The sequence below is a fragment of the Acanthochromis polyacanthus genome, chromosome 9, assembly GCF_021347895.1.
Source record: "Acanthochromis polyacanthus isolate Apoly-LR-REF ecotype Palm Island chromosome 9, KAUST_Apoly_ChrSc, whole genome shotgun sequence".
Lineage (NCBI taxonomy): Eukaryota > Metazoa > Chordata > Actinopteri > Pomacentridae > Acanthochromis > Acanthochromis polyacanthus.
In genome coordinates, this window is record NC_067121.1 from 18646900 (window position 1) to 18652114 (window position 5215).

Below are 5215 nucleotides of genomic sequence, written 5' to 3' on the forward strand. Positions count from 1 at the left end.
CAACACAACTGATGGTCTCAATCCCAAAAGAAGGCAAGAAATTCCATAAATTAGTCTTGACAAGGCACACCTGTGAAGTGGAAACCATTTCAGATGACTACTTCATGAAGCTCACTGAGAGAAGGACAAGAGTTTGTAAAATTGTCATCATTGCAAAGGGTGGCTACTTTTAGGAATGTAAAATAACAAACATATTTAGAGTTATTTCACAATTGTGTTTACTCCATAATTCCATATGTCTTGCTTCATAGTTTTGATGTCTTCTGTATGTATCTACAATGTAGAAAGTAGTAAAAATAAAGAAAAATCTTTGAATGAGAAGGTGTCTCCAAGCTCTTGACTGGCAGTGCATGTGTGAGCAACGAACACTTCACCAGCAGCTGTGAGGAAATTATTCCATAGAATGTTAAGCACGTTTCACTTGAATGTATTGGATGTTAATCACTGTGAAAACTTAAAGTAAACAATAAGATTGGACACATGAACAGACTCTAAGCATATTTCTTACTTCCCTCGATAATACGCGCTTTCATCTTCAGCCACTCTTCCCATCCCATTACTTCCATGTAGGTCTCCAGAGGCTTGTTAGTCCTCTGCTGATGGACCTCCACTCACCCTCATCCACTCATGCAGGCCTCTTCTGCCGGAGACTGGTGGACGGGCTGTACAGGAAAAACACCCTGGACTCTTCATTCTCCACCACCTCCACCTGAGCAACACATGCTGATGGACTTGATGTTGCTGGTGTGTGCAGAGGATGTGGCGCTTCTTCATCCAGGGATATTTGACCATCACCAAGACATCCATCCATCCATCCATCCATCCATCCATCCATCCATCCATCCATCCATCCATCCATCCATCCATCCATCCATCCATCCATCCATCCAAGGCACCTAATATTAACAAATCATTTGTACATTTTGTCACATTTTTATTTATTTTTTTGTTGAGATCAGGGTTTTCTTCTTGTTTTGTCAAATCTTACCCGTGTTGGGTTATTTTCCCCCAAAGTTTATTGACAATTGTGTATCAGAGTGAGATCATTCCTTTATGCTTGTTTATTATTATTCACATATGTAAGTGTTTTCATTTGGATTTTGTGTTTTTTATTGTTATCATTAGAGGTACAAGGTGGGGAAGCAAAAATGTCCTATTGACAAATTTGAATGTCCTGCACAAACGGTGAGGGTAATCAAAACAATAATTAAAATCGAAGTTCCTTACCTTTGACCAATCTTTTTAGTATTTGTCAGACCTTGGTGCATTGTGAAGTGAGCAAGCAACAAGCAAAACACAATAGGGTTTGTGATCTCCTGGATGCCCAAATCCCTCAGAAGGACATTGCCAAGATTGTTGGCATCAGTGAGAGGACCATTCGCCGCATCCAGCATGCCAAACAACCCAGTTTGGGCTCCAAGAGATCTCCAGATGGTCCTGGGAGTCTTGAGCTCAGATGGCAATAAGATGCCCCCCTACTTCTTCAAGCCAGATCAGAAAATTGGGGCTGATGTGTACTACAAAGTTCTGAGATACACCGTTTTGCCCTGGCTGAAGGCCACCAACCTGACAACAACTACACACGTGGACAAAATTGTTGGTACCCCTCAGTTAAAGAAGGAAAAACCCACAATTCTCACTGAAATCACTTGAAACTCACAAAAGTAACAATAAATAAAAATTTATTGAAAATTAAATCATCAAAAACAGCCATTACTTTTGAATTGTTGATTAACATAATTATTTAAAAAAAACAAACTAATGAAACAGGCCTGGACAAAAATGATGGTACCTCTATAAAAGATTGAAAACTATTTGACCAGAGTGACATGATTAACTCAGGTGTGTCATTTAATTGACATCACAGGTGTTTCCAAACTCATAATCAGTCAGTCTGCCTATTTAAAGGGAGACAAGTAGTCACCCTGCTGTTTGGTGAAAAGGTGTGTACCACACTGAACATGGACAACAGAAAGCGAAGGAGAGAATTGTCCCAGGACATCCGAAAAAAAATTATAGACAAACATCTTAAAGGTAAAGGCTATAAGACCATCTCTAAACAGCTTGAAGTTTCTGTGACAACAGTGGCTCATATTATTCAGAAGTTCAAGACCCACGGGACAGTAGCCAACCTCCCTGGACGTGGCCGCAAGAGGAAAATTGATGACAAATTGAAGAGACGGATCGTTGGAATTGTATCCAAAGAGCCCAGAGCAACCTCCAAAGAAATTAAAGGTGAACTCCAAGGCCAAGGTACATCAGTGTCAGATCGCACCATTCGTCGTTGTTTGAGCCAAAGTGGACTTCATGGGAGACGACCAAGGAGGACACCACTGCTGAAAAAAACTCATAAAAAAGCCAGACTGGAATCTGCAAAAATGCATGTTGACAAGCCACAAAGCTTCTGGGAGAATGTCCTTTGGACAGATGAGACCAAACTGGAGCTTTTTGGTAAGGCACATCAACTCTATGTTCATAGACTCAAAAACCAAGCATACGAAGAAAAGAACACTGTCCCTACGGTGAAACATGGAGGAGGCTCAGTAATGTTTTGGGACTGCTTTGCTGCATCTGGCACAGGGTGTCTTGAAAGTGTGCAAGGTACGATGAAATCTGAAGACTATCAAGGCATTCTGGAGAGAAATGTGCTGCCTCGTGTCAGAAAGCTTGGTCTCAGTCGCAGGTCATGGGTCTTCCAACAGGACAACCATCCAAAACACACAGCCAAAAACACCCAAGAATGGCTGAGAGAAAAGCGTTGGACTATTCTAAAGTGGCCTTCTATGAGCCCAGATCTGAATCCCATTGAACATATGTGGAAGGAGCTGAAACATGCCATTTGGAGAAGACACCCATCATACCTGAGACAACTGGAGCTGTTTGCTCATGAGGAGTGGGCCAAAATACCTGTTGACAGCTGCAGAACGCTCATTGACAAATACAGAAATCGTTTAATTGCAGTGATTGCCTCAAAAGGTTGTGCAACAAAATATTAAGTTATGGGTACCATCATTTTTGTCCAGCCCTATTTCATTAGTTTGTTTTTTTAAATAATTATGTTAATCAACAATTCAAAAGTAATGGCTGATTTTGATTATTTAATTTTCAATAAATTTTTATTTATTGTTACTTTTGTGAGTTTCAAGTGATTTCAGTGAGAATTGTGGGTTTTTCCTTCTTTAACTGAGGGGTACCAACAATTTTGTCCACGTGTGTATGTGTGGCAGCAAGATGGGGCTCCTGCTCACACATCAATCAAGGTCCAAAAGTTCTGTGAGTAGAATATGGCGAACTTCTGGCCCAAATGCATTTGGCCCCCGAGCTCACCTGATCTAAACCCCCTGGATTTTTTTCTGATGGGGGGCAATTGAGTTGAGGACTAATGCCACACCTCATGCCAATATGGATTTACTTAAGGCTGCATTCTCCAGGGAATGGGAGGCCTACCCCAAGGAGGATATCAGGAGGCCCTGTGCCTCTTTCAGAGGCTGTATCGAGGCCTTCATCATGGCTGATGGAGGACATATTGAATGAACATGTTCTGAAAGCTTTAAATTTGTGTTATTCAAGAAATCGGTTCAAAACTCCAAAGAATAAAAAAGTTATACCCATTTATAGTTGTTTTTACCTGACAGGACATTTTTTCCTTCCCCACCCTGTATTGTCTGTGTGCTTTGATAAATAAAATAGTTACATTCAATGCTATGTGGTTAAACACAAAGTAAACCATTTTTAAGATCTGCTTTAAAAAGTGATTAAATCAATTATAATCGAGCTGGGAGTGAGAGGGAAGATACATATGAAACATGCCAATTGTCTCAATATGTAAATAGGTAATACCTTAGCATTTGGGAACAGCCAGACTGAAGAAGGAAGGTTGGCTGCCATTAGACCAAATTTGTTTCCCCTCATCAAAATGCAAAGACTCTCTCACTGGCTTTCCACCCCTTTTGGCTTGTTGGGTAGCATTGGGTTTTGTCTTGCAGCAGCCTCATGAAAAAACAATCACTGCAGTCACATAGGTTCATATTTCGGCACAGTGCTTCAGCTCAAAAAGGAGAATAACCGAAGAGGAAGTGAGAATATAAAATGCTATGATAGAAGTTAAGGACGAGTTGGAGAACAAACCTTAACATCTGAATGCCTGCACCCTCAAACAGGATCTGGTGTTGCTACACTCAGGATGCACACAATGTTGTCTACATCAGCAACAGTGCAATGTTGCTCTGGTCTAATATCTTTGCATACAAATCTTGCGTCTCCTTGCATCTATTATAATATTTATAGTGTATAGTATTAGTAAATGTGTGTATTGTTCCTCCTTTTCTCTTTCCTTCACAATTCTAGTGACATCTTAATATTGTTCATCTGTATGTGTGGAGTTCTGAGTTTTATTTCAGTGTTGTACACAAACTCTAGGCACAATTTGTGCATTGCTGACTCGCTCCTCGCTAACATGCTAGGTGGTTGCTTGCATTTGGTATAGCTACTTAAAGGACAGTAGGGTGCTGTAACGTGGGATTTTGTTGTGATTGGGTGTTACTGGTTGCTGTAGGGTACCTGGGGAAATTATAGCATAGTGTAAAGGTGTAGTTAATTCCTTACAAAACAACACGTTTCTTTCTTTCTTTTCTTATTCATGTCAGAGGACATTTACATCAAGTTGAGTTGTTGCTTTTTTAAACCATCCACACATAGCATAGCGAGAATAAAGATGGGATGTTCCAGCAGGTTTTTTTCATACATAATCATGCACTAACAGATTTGTTACAACAGGCTGAAAAATTAATCCCCTTCTAGTGTCCAGCCAATGACCCATAGTACAAGAGCCTGAATGCAGGAGTTTGCAACGAATCAAAGTATCGGTTCCAGATTTTTAGTGGTTAATCTGCTGGAAATATTAATACAAAAGGTGTATTAAAGTGTGTGAGATTAAATGCTGAACTGAATCCCTGATTCTGATCCATGAATCACGTTTAGCTAAAGTCTCTTACTCATTTTTTTTTTCAAGGGAAGTAAATGGGGCCACTTTTTGCCATTACTGGCGTGTGACATTTGTGTGAACAAGTATGTGTGTGTGTGTGTGTGTGTGTGTGTGTGTGTGTGTGTGTGTGTGTGTGTGTCTTTGTGTGCGAGTATTTTTGTGTATGTTGCCCCTACTTCCGTCCCAACCTCCTCTTTTCCAGTAGCAAAATGCTGAAATGTGCCAATCTGA